The 18,668-nt window shown below is 38.0% G+C and overlaps 1 long non-coding RNA gene across 6 annotated transcripts in view; it reads left to right on the top strand.

Annotated features, from left to right (window-relative positions):
* The window catches only part of LRRC28, a 201,230-nt gene that overhangs the window by 107,964 nt on the left and 74,598 nt on the right, over positions 1-18,668 (top strand). For 4 of the 6 annotated variants that reach the window (XR_001919878.1, XR_001919876.1, XR_001919879.1 and 1 more), the window contains exon 6: positions 6,814-7,020. The exons of the other annotated variants lie outside the window; for them this stretch is intronic. This is a non-coding gene — a long non-coding RNA (leucine rich repeat containing 28). The remainder of the gene's footprint in view (positions 1-6,813; positions 7,021-18,668) is intronic. 6 annotated transcript variants of the gene reach the window in all.

Here is an 18,668-nt window from a genome sequence, read left to right as displayed (position 1 = left end):
TGGTTAGATGACATCACCGACTCAATGGACGTGGGTTTGGGTTAGATGACGTCACCGACTCAATGGACGTGGGTTTGGGTGGACTTTGGGAGTTGGTGATGGATAGGGAGGCCTGGCGTGCTATCATTCATGGGGTTGCAAAGAGTCGGATGTGACTGAGCGATTGAACTGACTGACAGTTTGATTATGATGTGTATAAGTTTGAATCTCTTTGTGTTTATCCCACTTGGGTTTTATTGAGCTTCTTGGATCTTCAGTGTAATATTTTTCATCAAAATTTGAATTTATAGCCACTATTTTTAAAAATATTGTTTTCTTCCTTTTCATCCTCCTTTCCTTTTTATGGGAATTCTATCACACGTCTTTGCAGCTGGTTTTATCCTACAGATCTCTAAGACCCTGTTCACTTCACTTCAGTCTTTTTTGCTAGTTTCTCTTTGGATAAATTTTGTTACCAGTTTATACTGATTTCTTATCTGCTTATTCAAATCTGCTGGTAAGGCTTTCTAACGAATTTTCTTTTCACTTGTACTTTTCAACTCAAGAATTTCCATTTTCTTGTTTCTTTTTATTGAGAATGTTTTCTGTTTTTTGAATCATTGTCATAATTTTATCTCATTCTTTAAACTTTTTCTTTTAGTTCTTTTAATATATTTATTATAGCTGCTCTTTATTATAGCTACTGTCATTGTCTGATAAATCCAACATCTGGGTCCAGTTCGCACGAGTTTCTGTTTTCCGTTACCCATTTTTGCTTGAGTTTGGGTTGTGTGTGTATTAGTCACTCAGTCGTGTTCGACTCTTTGCAACCCCGTGGACTGTAGCTCCTCTGTCCATGAAGTTCTCCAGTCCAGAATACTGGAGTGGGTAGCCATTCTCTTCTCCAAGGGATCTTTCACACCCAGGGATCAAACCCAGATTTCCTGCACTACAGGCAGCTTCTTTACTGTCTAAGCCACCAGGAAGCCTGAGCATGAGTTATGCTTTTCTGTTTTATTGCATGTCTTCTAATCTTAAAAAATTGTACATTAAAAAAAATATATTGTAGCAACTCTGGATCCTGATTATTTTTTCCTACCTGAAGATTGTTGCTATCTATTTTTTTGTTTATCTTAGTAATTTGCCTGGGCTAAAAAAACATGAAGTTCAGTTCCTCCACAGTGTATGACTGATGTCTCTGTTTTTTTTATTTTTTTTAATTAATGTTTTTGCTTTAATTTTTAAACCTATATTTTTATGATTTGGCCCTGTGTCTGTGTAACATAGTAGTTGAACACCTTAACCTAGTAAGGCTCTATGCCGTGTGTTTGGGTTCAGAAGCACATTTAACATTTAGGCAATTTTCAAGTTTCCCCAGCCTTTGTTTTCTGTTGAGTCTTGTGTTGTCTTCTGTTCACCTGTGCAAGTTCATGGACCTGGGATATATAAATAGCTTGAGCCCTCTGTGGTCTCCCTTGAGCTTGCTCACCACTCTAGTCAGCCTGGGATATGTGGAGAGTCTATCAAATGCTTTCTTACCATTTTATATCCTGTTCCTCCTTCTTATATTTTTGGCTCATCTGCCCTTGCTTGTGCCAACCAGCAACCCCTCAGCTGATAAAAGTATTGGTCTTCCATGTTTGCTTGTGACCAAGATTCCTAATTGTTATTGACAACAGTACTGGGTATGGGTTTTTCACTTTCATTCCAAATTAACCCTGTAACTTTTGTTCCAAGTTAGCCCACTCCATCAGTAAAGCTGTTCGTCATTTGCAGCCTACCCTGTCATGTTGGAACTATTATCCTAACCAAGCTGGATAGGAGAATGGGAACCATCCAAAGGAAGCATGCCGCAGATTTCTGTTCTTCATTCATATCCAAAGTGCAGTAGTTTTTCACGAATAAGTTATTCTCTGTTGAAAAGCACAGGTCAGTTTTCAGAGTGCTGAAATTGTTGCTTTTGATAATTTTGAGTGATTTTATAGTTGCTTTTTTCAGTAGAGGATTTGACATCCTCTTCATTCTATTATACTAGAAGTTCCAGCTTTGGGGGGTATTGTTTTCATGGTATATGGTTGTATTATTTATGTTTTGTCCATCTATGTATTTATACTTAAAATGGAATCCTTTTAGATAGAATATACTGAGGTCTTATTTTAAAGTGCAGCCTGATAATCTGTTTTATTAGGTGTTCTTAGGCTGTTTGCTTTTAATGTTGTTATTGATCTTGTTAGATTTAGGCCTGTCATTTTGTTATTAGTTGTCTATTTGTAACATCTGGTTTTATTTCTTTGTTTTCCTTTCCCTGCCTTTTTTTGTATTATTTGAGTGTATTTTTGTTTTCTGCTTTAATTCATTTATTGGCTTTTTAGGTTTATCCTTTTTTTTTTTTTGGTATTTATCTTATTTTTAGTTATTGCAGTATACCAGTCTTTCAAAATTGCTTTGGAACTACTTTTACTTTACCCCACTATTCTTTGTTATACTTATCCTAAGTAGTTTATCATATATTGAAATGCTTTCAGCAGTTATGCATAACAACTTAAAAAGAGAAAAGTGATAGTTTGTTATATTTACCCAGATATAACTCTTAAATTTGAAGACATAATTCTAAAGCTTCAAAACTTAGGTTAAAGATATAAATTTTCAAATTTAAAAAGCTCAGCAGACCCCAGATAGGATAAATTCAAAGAAAGCCATTTACAGATACATCATAATCAGTCTGCTAATGACTAAAGATAAATAACCAATCTTGAACACACCTATAGAAATAATGATTCAGATAATTGTAGATTTCTCCTCAGACACCATGGGAGGCTGGAAGATAGTGGAACACCATCTTTAAAGTACTGAAAGTAAAGAATGGTTAGCCCAGGATTCTGTATCTAATGAAAAGAATTTCTGAGAATTACAGTGATAATAAAGACATTCCCAGAGAAAAGGAAAGCTAAGAGAATTTGTTGCCAGCATACCTGCTCTAAAAGAAATAAAATTTCTTCAGGCTGGTGGAAGTGATATGATCAGGAAGCTGGGATCTTCAGGAATGAAGAAAGAGCAGCAAAATATATGAGTATCCTGTTGTCCTGGCCTCAGTGTAGCGTCTGAATTTCACCAGATTTGCTAGATTTCTGATTGGCTAATAGCTTTCCAGTTTTTAACCTGAGCCCATACGTTGGACTCTGTTTCTGTATTCCTGTGTGATACGTTACCACCCCAGGTTTATTTCCTGTCTCTTGTGTTTAAGTTAGAATCTTAGACAAAGTTTGTTTTGACTCTGTTGTTTTCTAAAAATGTGCTTCCCATTAGCTGAGCTTAACAAGTATATATTTTTTTATTTTGTTGAGATAAAGATGCCACATATAGTCTTATATTTGTGGCCTATTGTAAAATGGTCATGAAAATTATGTTTAATTCACTTCTCCTGAAAGGCTATTTAATTTTATTTCACTCTCTTTCCCAAATACTTTCATAGGATGACAAGATTATTAATTTCCCAACCATATTATATATAGTATTCCACTCAGTATTGTAATTGGAGTAATAATTAGCTCACTTTTCTTCTAACAGATGAAAAGACCTATATAGTAAGCTACTTAGACAAAAATGTTCTTTGTTACATTTGTTCATTTAATGCAGTCCTGCATGTTTAAGTCTTATTCATAACTTATAGGGGATAAGAAATGTCAGCTCTCTTTTCTCTTCCCACTCCTTAGTATTTTGACCTTTTATTCATACTGACACTGTATTATTTTCTTTGTCACAAGTGTTGTTAATTTTAATATCTGAAAATGTCTGCCTATCTATCAAAACAAAGTATGAATATTGATCTGTTAAAAAGTAAATAATCAAATTATAGGAAACTTAAATTCATAATCACTTATTTCCTCATTTCACAATACAATAAGATAGTACCGAATCAAAATGATGGGCAGTCGCAAGCCTAATTTTTTCCCTGCCCCCCCACACCCCCGCCAGCCTTAGTAATTTTTGCAACCATGTCAAAACACTGTTTTATGCATTTAATTATTTTTGAACTAATAATGAAAATAGTTTATTTTGCTTGCTCCCATGTGATTTTTGATGGATTTTTCAAATTCCTTTAAATAGGTGGGTTTATAGGTACAATAATTTAGAAGTATTGACATACTTAAAATTTTTTTCCTACAGAAAGAATGTTATTAGCATTGATTGACTTAGAGTATAATAGCCTAGAAACTTGAAAATGATCTTTGATTTTTTCCTGTTTCACTATTTTCCATTTCCAACCAAACTTACTCTCTGCTTTTCTTAAAACCTCTCTGGAATTTACCTTTAAACTCTATCACACTGCCTCTGTTCTCATCAGCTGTCTCCTTGTTTCCCTATCTGACTCTCTCTTTTCATTTCATTGCTTTCTGCATATTTACCATTTTCATATTTCCAAAAGAGCCCCTTCATCCTTTGAGAATTTTCAGGAAGTGTTATGTTCTTAGTGTAATAAGTTCAAACTTCTCTCACCAATATTCGTTATCATCCATGTCTCCACCAAGCCCTCTGTATTGAGCTTATTTTCTCCTTTTTTTCCCATTGGTATCTTTGGTACTTGTCAGGTCTCAAGTAGTCATTGTGCCTGTTGTAGTTATCTTTTTACTTGCATGCCTTTCCTCATGCTTTCAACCCCATCTCCATGCCTGGCTTGAAATGCTATACCCATTTTCTTTTTGACCTATTCATGTTCTCATTTCCTTCGATAAATTTTGCAAAAGCATCTCCAGCCCATCATCTAGCTCTTCCCCCCAGCCCCCCGCCCACCTCCCCCCGCCGCCAGCTCCTATCACACAGTGTCTTTTATGTGTACTGTGATTCTCAGTGGCAAAGATCTTGTCTTGTTCTTCTCTCAGCACTTGGCCTCCGTGGTGGGTAAGCCGATTGGTTGCATTTCTGTCCCATTTCACTCCCATAATAACTTCATAAAGTGAGGTCAGGAAGATTCCTGGTTTCTTTTTGTTTTCGTTCAATTCTAAAATATAATTCTTCTGTCAATTCCTTCACCCTCCATGCCCCATCAGAAGCAATAAGAACAGATAGGCAGGAAGATTTCGCTAGAGGAAATACTGTGCTAATGGAGCCAAGGGTGAAATTGACCCCCTTGTGCATCAGTTTGGTAAAAATAGAACAAAACTCTTATTGGGAGTCACAGATATTCACTGAATCCTGTCTCCTGTCTTCAAATATGTCTTTGTGCAGTATTGGGGAAATTAGAAAATAAAGTGTGAACTTCTCAGCTTATCACAAATCTCTTCTAGATATTAGTAAAATAACTAGAAATTAATATATTTTTGCACTTGTATTACTTTTATAAAAAACAGTTATTAAAAATGTTCCTGTTAAGAGTGAGTCCATAACAAAGACTGGCAAACTTTTTTGTAAATGATGAGATATTAAATATTTTTAGGCTTGGCAGGCCACCTATAGTCTCTGTCATATATATAGACACACAGACATATATGTGTATATGTAGTTGTTGTTGTTGTTCTTGTCATTGTTGTTGAATTTCACCACCCTTAAAAATGACCAGTCTTAGCTTGCATGCATTACAAAAGTGGACCGTGGGTCCGATTTTGCCTGTGAGCCATAGTTTACCAAGCTGTTTGCCAATAAGAAAAGCTAATCTGTGCAATTGGACATCTAAGAGGGCAGAAGATTTTCTCTCCTATGAGAGAAATGAGAAGGCATTGCTCATACTAATCCAAGGCCTGAACAAACTGGAGTGTATCCAGAGGGGTGTGTTCAAGTGGCCGGATCATGAGAAACCTTAACCTGAGAGGAACAACCTGTACGACAGGTCAGGTTAGATGAGAGAGAGGGCATTGCAGGGGTCCTCAGCGCGGGAGTCCCGTGAAAGAGAGGAGCAGGCGTGTCCTGCATAGTGCTCCCTGTAGAGCCTCGGATGAGGCGTGCAGTCCTGGACAGAGTCACGGCCTTCCCGTAGAGACTGGCTAGCAGAACCTCCTTTGCTCTGAATGCTTCCTGGCGGTTTTCCCTGAAAAGGATGGAATACCTTGTAAAGAGCTCCCTTCCCGCCCACCTTCAGCCAATGTCAGTTAATGTATGACAGGGACATAATTGTACGTGTCATGGAATAGATTACAAATATAGGCACCAATAATAAAAGAATATTGGCGTTAAATGGGAGGATTTCCTTTGGGTGGAATTAAAGTGACTCTTCATAGGAAATGTATATTTGGGGCTTTAAAAGAGGAACCACATGGCTGGACCCATATCTAAAAATGTTACAATAATTGCATAGTATTACCATAATTTTTACTATGGTGAAAATTTCAAAAGCTGTCCTCGTGTTTAGTCCAGAAATGTTCTACTTAGTTCACATGAACAAGGTGCACTTACTGAGATACTGTAATATATATATATTTAGGTCTTCTACTATCTACCTCAATAGAAGGTAAAAAACCACTAAAGTAGCAAGAACCAGACACCATGAAGTGATTGTAACTGTTCTTTCACATTTGCAGTGACTTTTTGATTCATCAGGAAGCAGAAGCCATAGTAACAGACTTGGCCCAGGTTCATCGCTTTGTGTTTCTCCTTTCTCCATGACAGCACTTTTCCCCTGTTAGAAAAATTCTGGCAGACTAATTTAAAGATATCTACTTAGGTTGGATTATTTGCCTACTGGACCTAAATCCTGCACTTCAGTCAGTATTCATGTCTGTGGAAGTAGTAGCAGCTACTAATTTTATTTGGTTGAACTGTTACAGTATTGATTTATTTTATTTATTTAATTAATTCATTTAATCAGGATGCAATTTATCTTAATTTTGATTTTGGTTGTAGAGGTTGGCGATTTGAAGGAGCTGCAGACACTAGACATTTCTACCAATCGTTTGCTAACTTTACCCGAGAGGCTTCACCTGTGCCTTTCTCTGCAGTACCTCACTGTGGACCGAAATCGTCTATGGTGTGTGCCGCGCCACCTCTGCCAGCTGCCCAGCCTTAATGAGCTCTCCATGGCTGGAAACCGTCTTGCATTTTTGCCACTTGGTAAGTAATCCTATTTGTATGGCAATGTAAAACATCTAAAGAATAAGATGGAAAGCCTTTGTTTCCTTGACTGGGAAGGATTAGTTAGTTTCCTTTATTGTGTTTATGCTGAAGATGCTTCTCTAAATTCATTTTTGCAGTGAACAAAGCATTATTCCCAGTTAACAAATAAAGTTTATTTCTGTTATGGATTTCATAGTTTAAAAAAACCGTGTGAAAAATTTATTTAGAAAAAAATATGAAATATGAGATGATTTACTCAGAGAAAGGAATTAAAATGTATGTATATATAATATGCAAATACATACTATATATGTATATTTTATATATGTAAAACTATAAAATTGACAAGTGGTATTGAGGAAGATGAAAGAATAGCTACTGTACAAATATATCTGCTTAGACATTAGCTTCCATGTAGAAAAAATGTCATTGAGTATCCTAATGATTAGTATTGCCGGACAACCAGACTAGACAATTTTAAAGACTTTGGAACTGCCTGCTGAGCTAGAAATGTCACCCTGGCTAATAAATAACATAGTGTGTACTATAGATTTCTGTAGTAGCCCATTTCAATATAAGATGTGTTAAAGAACATAGGCCTTTAATAAAATAATGCATTAATATTCACTGAAAATTGGATTATTTTGTTAACTTGTAAGAAACAGAACTGCCATTTAAAAAAATTAAAATTTGAAGCCCCACAGAACCCTAAACTGTCAGAATAAGCATCATATGATATTATTCATAAAAGCATTTTTAAAATGAATAATTTATCTTGAGAGCAATGAAGTGAATAATTTACTAGTCCCTGAAAGGAAATATTTTCTACCATAGTACAGTGTACAAATTGTTTTCAATAAAAAATATCTTTAAGAAAACTTAAATTCTGAGAGAATTGAAAATTATGAGAGATGTGTGCATCAGTTTGAGTAATAATAAATAATTACCCAATTTAAGAAGATTACTTTTCTATAAATATAATTAAATTCTTTTTTAAAATTAAGAAGCTAAAGTAAAAACCATTTCAGAAGCAAGCTCCTAAGAAATCAGAGCTTTCTTTCAAGTGAGCAAATTATTGAATATAAATTGATATTAGAAAATAAATATACCCCTGCTGCATAAACCACAGTTTGTAGAACAATTATAGTGGACAAGCACCAAGTTACAAATCTAAAGATACAAGTTCTAGACTGTCTCCATCAATTCATAGAGCATTACCTGGAGGAAATCACCAAAACCTCTCAGCTTCATTTTCCTTATCTAGAACCAGAAATCAACATTTATCCTACTTAGTTTAGAGTTATGGTGAAGGTACATAAGATAGCTGTTTTTTATCTCCTCCAGCTGTGACTCCTCATCCCCCTAGTCAGTTCCGCTCATTCCTACCTGTTGTTTCACCAGGGAGACAGGCAGCATGTGCTGGGATGACAGGGGTGTTGGAGAAGAGAGGGAAGCCGTCCCTGCAGATGGCTGACCACTTGTTAACATTTGAGGTGCCAAGGGGTGCGGTGACAGCAGCAGCTGACCCGAGTGGCAGTGGCTGGTGCAAGACGATAGAAATGGCTGTGGGTGGAGGATAGAGTCCACTGCACTTTGCCCGGCTGCTTTCTGCTTTGACACCTCCCTTATGCCCTAAGGCATCTTCTCTATACGCTGTGTTGAGTGCTGTTGTGGCTACGGACGTGGGCATCTCTTCTTCAGCACTCAGTGTTCAGTGGTGAGGAGAGCCTTACCGGTTAGTTTCTATCTCCAGGCTTCTTGTCGCCCCCAAAGCCTTGCTGAACTTGTTAATATGTTATCAGAGAGGCAAGAAGGTCTGCACTGGGTTCTGAGCAGGGTCCCTCCCAACATTCAAGCTCTCCATAACTCTCAGTCCTGGGACCATGGACGGCCAAAGATGCGGAAGCAGCTTCCACACTCCCCAGGGCACCGTCCCAGCTCGTGAGGCTCTCAGCCGTGGCTGGACACAGGCCCGTGGGCAGGCTTTCCTCCCTGCTAGAAAGTCATACAGGCAAGAGGATCTGGTGAAGACCGTCCAGTGAGAAGGAAGCAGGCTGCCTGGAGCAGTGCTCTGCTCTGGTCTCAGACCGGGTTCTTTGAGAACAGCGTGAGTAAAGGGCCAGATAACTGAGACAAGCTCTGGGGGCCTTTCTCCACTGTTGGGCTGGATGGTCTTTGTAAAGAAGTGGATGAGACAACCGGAGAGCTACAGGGTGAGGTTGCCCAGAGGGCTTCAGGAGAGCAGAGACCACGTACTCTGAAGATGAAGAAGTTGAAGCTGACAGAAGTATCAGCAATCTTCTCAGTCTGATTATGGTTTTGATTTTTTGTTTTCAACACCATAGACGGTAGATTTGGAAAGGGAATTCAATTAAGTCTTTAGGAAGAAAACAAGTCCATAGCTGTCCTTCCTTCCATGGACTCTGTGTGCGTGAAACCTTTCCTTCAACTCCTTTCTAATACAGCAAAACTGTCTAATGCTAAGAGCTATACAGGACAGGGTAAAATGAGCCGGCAGCTGCTCGCACCAGCTTTCCTCAGAGAACTGAATTGTTGAAAACAGCATATAGGGACGCCTTTGTAATGTAGTTAAGTCAGATACAGTGTGAATACACATACACACAACTCAAGGTTTCAAATAGAAGGCTCCTGTGTTTAACCATGATTCTAATGTAGGAGCTGAGTGCTTATGAAATATCTTTAATATCTTTGAGATCTCTGCCTGTGATCGGAGGAATGCTACTTACTGAATTCAGTTTCTTGCCACAGAACTTTGGACAAAGCAGTTTTTAGGACAAGGCATTTTTTTAATGGGGCTTTTATGTCAGATTATAGCCTCTTCATAAAGCAGTTACAGAAGCTATAGTACAGATGACTTAACTCACTTATAATACTATCTAAATCATTAACACCCATGGAGTGTGTTCTTTTTAAGATGGAAAGTTGTGTCAAGAAACGAGGATGTTCCTGTTACAGCTGTACCATGGCAGCTGAGTGACAGACTAGTCTGCACACAGAAGCCCTGTTCCCACTGCTGACTGTCAGTGAGGAGGAAAGGAGATTGATCGCGTGAGCCTTGTGCTATGAGATTTAATAGAAGTCTTGTTGATTCAGTATAGCTCTGTAGACCAAATAGCTCATAAAGATGTGAGTCTCCTCTGGGCTTCTGAAAATATAGGAAAATACAAAGAAAAGGATTTTTTCCCCTAAAGTTTTTTTTTTTTTTTTAACTAGGTTTACTGATTGCTCTTGCATAATTAATAAACCATTATTCAGTAATGTCTACAACTTATTTAATGTTGAATAATAGATACAAGTTCCGTGAGGTTGCCCGTGTACAAATTGACTGTGGAAGAGCATTCTTTAGTTAGCCCCCAGAAAGTGCTGTGTCAGCTAAACTCAATGTCAGGAACTTCTGTAGTTTAAGATAACAAAAGTTGCACCCACAATGGCAGGTGGAATTTCTGAGTATTAATTTAGAAAACAGTGAATGAATTCTTAACCAAAAACATTTGGGAAGTGACGTTGAGATAAACAGAGTATCCTGGTGTGTGGACTCCCATGTCGTAAGCCTAAAAATTAGTGAGAAAATAGCTTCCTACTATTGGGAAATTATTTATGTTTCTAAATCAGTCCAAGAGTTGTTGTTCCATGGATATTCTAGTAGTAAAGTATTTATTTTCTCAGGAGAAGTTATTCTGTGTGCCAAGGACTTGGGCTGTGAGTAAAATGATAGCTTCTTATTACTGTGGGCTATATCCTGTAACTTTTATAGGGATATAAAACTGTACTTTTTATCACATAACAGGAGGTTACTCTAGTTTCTGTGGTAGCTGTAGTAATTTTTCCTTTGTAGGAATAGGATGCCTTGTGTAGAGTGAAAAAAAGTTTATGCCAAGTATCGGTGCAATATTAGAAAGTAGCTTGTAGACATTTTCAAAGCCCATGCTGAAATCTTTTTGTTGTTTTTGCAAATGGTATATAAATGACACAATTTTTCAACGACAATTATTTTTACTATTGCTTCTCATTCCTGCTTTCTCTGTATCTGCTTAGAAGGTCAGGAAAAGAATTGCTGTTTACTGTTTTTTAAGAAAATATTTAAATCCACAAAGTGAAGCTATTCAAACTTAAACTCCAGTATGGACACCAGATGGAAACCAGTTAATAACTCCTTAATCTCAGACTTAGAGATGAATGTAAACTGTACTTTACTGAACCGTGGAATGTATTTGATCTGCAACTTGAAGAAGTTCTGCATTGAGGTCATTGTTTAATGGGAATAATCTGCAAAGTTTGCAGCCTTAAATATGTTTCAGCACTAAAATGTCTTCTTCTGGTTCAGACCAGAAGCCCAGAGGTTGGAATCAGTCTTATGTTTGAGTAGAAGATATCTTCTGCTTTACAAGGAGGGACCTAAAATCATGTTCTGTAGGGATTGTTGCGCAGGTCTCCAATCAAAGACATAATGAAAAAGTAGAAAAGAAAGGCTTGAAAACAAGGTTCAAAAACTAGCAGTGGGAAGAAATGAGAGAGACGTATTCTATTAACTAAAGTTTATATAGACCCTATTTCGGGAGCAAAGTTTTAACTCTGGAATGTGTATTTTTTCAAGAAAGAGGGTGTTCAATTCTTCTTTTGAGCTCCTTTCTTTGCAAGTATTTATTTTAAAAAAATTTGCATCCTGGTGTGACTTACTCATTTGACTTTTTCCACTATCTTAATGAATCCCCTCTGCTTTATTTTTTCATCATTTCAGACCTTTACTCTTGCCTTAAGGTTTTCTTAGGGTGTAAACAGGATTATTTAATATGATTGAGTTGATAGGATTATTTAATACGGCTTCTCTAGTGTGGGCAGACATTGACTTTCCCTGTGCCAGTGTATGAAGAGGAAAGTTCACCTAGAGTAGGTGAGCTTTAAAGGGACAAGCGTATATTTTTCTCAAAGTTTTTGGAATAGGGTTTGGGGTGAAGTGAAGTCCCTCAGTCGTGTCCGACTGTTTGCGACCCCATGGACTGTAGCCTACCAGGCTCCTCTGTCCATGGGATTTTCCAGACAATAGTACTGGAGTGGATTGCCATTTCCTTCTCCAGGGGATCTTCCCAACCCAGGGATCGAACCCGGGTCTCCCGCACTGTAGACAGACGCTTTACAGTCTGAGCCACCAGGGGTAGGCAATGATTAATATGAAAAAACTGAAACTGTTTTCCTCAACTATCAATTAGGAAAAAGAATTGCTACTCATTCTTAACAAGATACAGATGTGGAACCAAAATAAGTAGCGTGAGGGCCAGATTCATGAGCAGAATCTCTGCCAGCAAAGTTTTTGTTAATTTGTTTTTTTAAATAGTGACAAGAATGTGCAGTACAAGCGAAGTCTGGAAGATGTCAGTTGACAAAAGTCAGTCATAGTTTTCAATCAAGTTCTTAAATTTAGGGAAAAAGAACAGCTGAGCAAGAGCTGAAGGTCAGATGCAGAGCGAAGACGTTTTGCTCTCAGTGCTGGCTCCCCTGGCTGGAAGAAGTGCTCTTATGTATTTCCCAAGCCTGTGCCGGACAGTCAGCCTCAAGACTCCTTCTCTAGGATCTTCTCCGAAGGAATTCTTGGTATTTCTTGAAATTGCTGTCCTAAATCTGTAAGTCAGAACCACCCCACCACTTATCTGATCTTTTAACAAAAGTGGAGGGATATTTTGTTCATCATTTAGCTCCTTGTCAGTGTCTCCTGGTATCACATCTGGATGTTTGGGCATGCCTGTCCTCAGGTGCCCACTGCACCCATGCCATCTGCTAGGTAGTGGTACTTCCTGTGTTATGTAGGGGGCCCCTGCTTGTACGGAAATGATCTGTTAAGGGAGGCAGCTTAAGTAATATCATGGTGAAGGAGACAGGCATGCTTTTATTCATTTATTTCTGCTGCACTGCACGGCATGTGGGATCTTATGTTCCTCAACCAGGGACTGAATCCGCAACCCATGAAGTGGAAGTGCAGAGTTTTAACCTCTGGACCTCCAGGGAGGTCCCAGGCATCCTTTTAAATTCCAGCTCTACCATTTAATAGTTGTATGGTCTTGAGCTTAGAAAGGCTATTTAGCTTGTCTAAGTCTCAGTAATGGGGTAATGTTAATACCTACTTCATAGCACTATTGTGAGAATTAAGTAAGATATATTTAAAACACTTGTATTACTCATAAATACTACATAAGCACCCAATATACATAAACTACTTTTACTGTTTGACTAGACGGTAAGAAAGGGTCGTGGTAAGAAAGGGTTGGTGCAGCATGTGTCTTCACTTTTGTACCCTAAGCATCTAGCACAGTGTCATGCCCATTGCTTGTAATAATTTCTCTATTACTTGACTGTGCAATGCAAATAGAGATGCTGATGCTTGAATATTGAAACCAACTGCAGAGAAAGCCTTCAGTTATTCAGATTCATTGAAATTAATTTATTTTAACATTGATGATCTATTTGTATAAAGTATTAAATCATAATTAAATCATAATTCACTGTGAAATATTATTTAGTAAAAGTTGAATAGACCAGAAAGAATATGATTATGTAAAAGATTAAATGGTTGTGTGTGTATGTCTATTTAGAGAAACTAGCACTTTAAATAATGATTCTGAAAAATAATCAAAAAGTTCTGTGTCGAATGCATCATGTAAGGACTTAGTTTTAAAGATGATTTGGGAATACACTGTAAATTATTCTGAATTCATTGTGAAGAAACCCAGATTTTATAGTAAATAAAAATGTGATTGTGACTAATAATCTGATTTATTGACCATGATAATCGGAATACCATTGATAGAACATTCCAAACAGCCTACTTCAGTTTATTGCTTTCATGTTCTGGTTTCCATTGCCCCGTAATTTTGTTGAATAGAATACATCATTCACCTTTTGATGGAATGAATGAGCTGCATGCTGGTCATTGTGCAGTAAACAGAGCCTGTTTGGTCTGGCGCATGCTGTCATCCTGTGCCTGCTTCTGCAGTGTGGTTAAAAGAGCAGCAGCCTCAACACACAGGAGCTTTTTGTTCCTTCTTCAGCCATGTGGACTGCATATGTCAGGGCCTTGAAGTCAAAACAGAGAGGGAAAGAGAATTGGAGTTTATGCAGGACTGCTAGCTTTTGCTAATTTTTAAGTAACAATACTTTGATCTCTGAGTCTGAAAGAAAAAAAGGGAAGCACTTTAGACACAGAACAGCACTTTAAAAAGCCACATGAAAAAGTTCTTTGTTGCTTTAACATTTGTGCAGATGGACAACTTCCTTGATTTATAAAATTCATGTACAGAGCAGTTTTTGCACAGGAACTTAAAAGTATTACTGCAATATCCAATATTATTTATTGAAAACTCTTGGTCCATTGAAATTAATGGAAGAAACAAACAGCTTATTAGCTAGTAAATTAGTGATCTCTTCCAAAGTTAATTATTGGGTGAAGATTTTCTGTTATAAGAATAGAAGAAATAGCTCAAAGCTTTTTCTTGCAGAACATACTTAACATTTCAACAGCATCATGATTAAAAATGTCATTCCATTGTGCTTGGGGTTTTGCCAGCTGACGAGTTTGGCAAGAGCACACTCTCAAGAGGCTGTCACAGCCCTGCCTGTATAGCCTGTGACCTTGCTGAGTGTTTAGGTGTCTTTGCCTCGCCAGCAGGCTGTGCTGTGTCAGCTTAAAGCGAGGATTGCCTGGTTCTCTTTAGACTCCTACACTCTGTTTTGTGATCGTCACTTTATATTCAGGAAGGAGGTAAAAGACTAAGATGTTGAGTACCAGCTGTTATTCAAGGGACTAGATTGTTGACCCTTCATAACAAGCTCATGTCATAGGTATTATTATCTTCATTTCACAGAGGAGGTAACAGGCTTGGAGTGTTTGATTGAAAAAGCCAGGTTTCAGAGTCCAAAGCCCATGACATCTTGTAATTTCAGTACTGCTTTTTCTTACTCTATTTGACATTGTGTTGTTTACACAGTTTGAATGTCTGTATTAAATACTTATGTCCGTATGACATTATACTGGTTAAAGTATAATGTATATAAAGTATAATGTATATAAAGTATAGGTTTGAACACAGTTGATTCATGTTTTCTTTTGCCTTCAGTAGAAAACAATTCATCCTATTATGGGCATATATAAAAAATTATATCCCATATACAAATAGGTCTGGAGGTATAAACAGAAATCTTTGGAATATTGAAAACCTGATATGAGGTCTAAACCAAACAGTATTTTAAAATCATCAACTCTTCACTTTTTTTCCCCTATAAAACTAGGATAGGAAAGAAAACTAAACTGTAGAAAAACTAGCCAGTGCCAGCTTGTCTTTAACTTTGTATTGTGATCGTTACATGTAGCCCCATTCAAGTTGGTTCCTGTGTCATGTCCCACTTTGTGTCCTTGGCTTAGGGAGATGAATCACTGTCTCTAGAGGCAGTTGCCTCCAACTCTGTTCTGTGCAGTTAAAGTATAGAAAAGAGTGCCTTTTGCTGCATGCTGAAGAGAATTTTCTCTTAATTGGCCTTGTACTGTAGGACATATTTCCAAATGTGTCACTAGTAATGAGAATAATAATAACTGCCATGTCCTGGAGAAGGATGTATGCCAAGAATTCTGCTTGTTAATTTATAAACTTTGTTAGTAGTTTTCACTAAAAGCAAGGGACAGCATTATTTTGCTCTTTATACAGATGAGGAGACTGAAGATACACATTTAGTAAATAGAAAAACTAGGATTCAAATCCAAGTTCTCTGACTCCAAAATTGTATTCCTGCTCCGTTAATTATTAGCAGTATTCTACACTCCTTACTGTTCCATAAACTCAAATAAAGAATCTTTACCTAACCTATGGGCTCTGACAAGCATATTTCAGATCAGAGCTCATTTGTATTTTATCAGTGTAGTTTCAGTTTTTTAAAACTTTCAAACTTTTCTGTATGCCTTTAAAGTCTGAAGATTTCTATATATGATGAAAGGGTTTGTACACATACCAGAGAAGTAGTGAAAAAATACAGAAGAGGAATTTTTAGCTAAATTTTGAGGACTTTTTCATGGCAAGTAGATTCTGGTATTCTATGTATATTTTTCCCATCTGTGTTTTATAAATTTGTAGCCTTTTATACTAGTAGATATGTTTATACATATTTACCAAAGTAGCAGTACATATTATTGTGGCAATTATTTAAAAATTCTTATGCTTAAACAACATACTGTATAGTCATTTAAATTTCACAAATTACTTTCACCTTCAATTTTAACAATTTGATAAAGTGGAGGGATTAGGCACTGTTATGCAATTTTAACACATGTGCATGTCTGTAAAGCTTTTGATTTCTCCTTTTAATCTGAATTAAAGTCTTACTGAGTATTCTTGGTTATATGTTCTTCCTTTTATCAATTTAAATATTTTGTTCCATTCCCTTCTGACCTGTAGAGTTTCTGGTGAGAAATCACCTGATAACCTTATGGGAGTTCCCTTTTATGTTACTTTTCATGTTTACCTCATTGCTTTTAATATGTTATCTTCATCTTTAATTATTGTCACTTTGATTACTGTGTGTCTTGGAGTGTTCCTCCTTGGGTTTATCCTGCCTGGGACTTTCTGTGCTTCCTAGACTTGGTTGACTTTTTCCTTTCCTGTGTTAAGGAAGTTTTCAGCTGTTATCTCTTCAAATATTTTCTCAGGTCTTTTTTCTCTCTCTTCTCCTTCTGGGACCCCTATGATGCAAATGTTAGTGTGTTTAATGTCATCCCAGAGATCTCTTAGGCTGTCTTCATTTTTTTTTTCATTCTTTATTTTAATATTCTGTTCAGTGGCAGTGATTTCCGCCATCCTGTCTTCAGGTCACTTATCTGTTCTTCTGCCTCAGTTATTGTGCTTTTGATTCCTTCTTGCGTATTATTCATCTCTGCTTGTTTGTTCTTTAATTCTTCCAGGTCTTTCTTGAACATTTCTTGCATCCTCTCCACTCTTTTTCCGAGATCAAGAATTCACTATCATTATTCTGAATTCTTTTTTCAGAAGGCAGCCTCTCTCCACTCCATTTAGTTGTTTTTCTGGGGTTTTATCTTGTCCCTTCATCTAGGACATAATCCTCTGCCTTTTCATTTTGATTAACTTTCTGTTGATGTGGTTTTCATTCTGGTGGACTGGGGGTTGTAACTATTGCTTCTTATGTCTGCTGTCTATTGGATGAGGGTAACAGGTTTGGGTAAGCCTCCTGAGGGGAGGGACTGGTAATGGGAAAAACTGAGTCTTGCTCTGGTGGGCAGCGCTGCCACAAAGCCAGCTTTACAACAAATGCTAAAGAAACTTCCTAAGGCAAGAAACACAAGAGAAGGAAAAGACCTAGAAAAAAATCAGAAACAGTTAAGAAAAGTAATAGGATCATTACTGTTGTTGTTTGATCACTGGGTCATGTCTCACTCTTGTGACCCCATAGACTGTAGCCTGCCAGGCTCCTCTGTGGGATTTCCCAGGCAGGAATACTAGAGGCTTACCATATGTTAATAATTACCTTAATGTAAATGGATTAAATGCACCAACCAAAAGACATAGACTGGCTGGGTAGATGAAAACATGTGCATGTATGCACTTCCATTTACCACATCCCTCTACTTAACCCCCTTGCTGCTGCTGCTGCTAAGTCACTTCAGTCATGTCCGACTCTGTGAGACCCCATAGATGGCAGTACACCAGGCTCCCGTCCCTGGGATTCTCCAGGCAAGAACACTGGAGTGGGTTGCCATTGCCTTCTCCAATGCATGAAAGTGAAAAGTGAAAGTGAAGTCGCTCAGTCATGTTCGACTCCCCGCAACCCCATGGACTGCAGCCCACCAGGCTCCTCCATCCATGGGATTCTTCAGGCAAGAGTACTGGAGTGGGCCACCATTGCCCTCTCCTAACCCCCTTCAGTTCACTTCAGTTCAGTTGAGTCAGTCAGTCGTGTCCACTCTTTGCGACCCCATGAATCGCAGCACGCCAGGCCTCCCTGTGCATCACCAGCTCCCGGAGTCCACTCAGACTCACGTCCATCGAGTCCGTGATGCCATCCAGCCATCTCATCCTCGGTCATCCCCTTCTCCTCCTGGCCCCAATCCCTCCCAGCATCAGATTCTTTTCCAATGAGTCAACTCTTCGCATGAGGTGGCCAAAGTACTGGAGCTTCAGCTTTAGTATCATTCCTTCCAAAGAAATCCCAGGGCTGATCTCCTTCAGAATGGACTGGTTGGATCTCCTTGCAGTCCAAGGGACTCTCAAGAGTCTTCTCCAACACCACGGTTCAAAAGCATTAATTCTTTGGCGCTCAGCCTTCTTCACAGTCCAACTCTCACATCCATACATGACCACAGGAAAAACAATAGCCTTGACAAGACGGACCTTAGTCGGCAAAGTAATGTCTCTGCTTTTGAATATGCTATCTAGGTTGGTCATAACTTTTCTTCCAAGGAGTAAACATCTTTTAATTTCATGACTGCAGTCACCATCTGCAGTGATTTTGGAGCCCAAAAAAATAAAGTCTGATACTGTTTCCACTATTTCCCCATCTATTTCCGATGAAGTGAGGGGACCAGATGCCATGATCTTCGTTTTCTGAATGTTGAGCTTTAAGCCAACTTTTTC

This window comes from Capra hircus, chromosome 21, assembly GCF_001704415.2.
Source record: "Capra hircus breed San Clemente chromosome 21, ASM170441v1, whole genome shotgun sequence".
Classification (NCBI taxonomy): domain Eukaryota; kingdom Metazoa; phylum Chordata; class Mammalia; order Artiodactyla; family Bovidae; genus Capra; species Capra hircus.
Note: the sequence above shows the minus strand (reverse complement) of the source record. Positions and strands in the feature narration are given on the sequence as shown.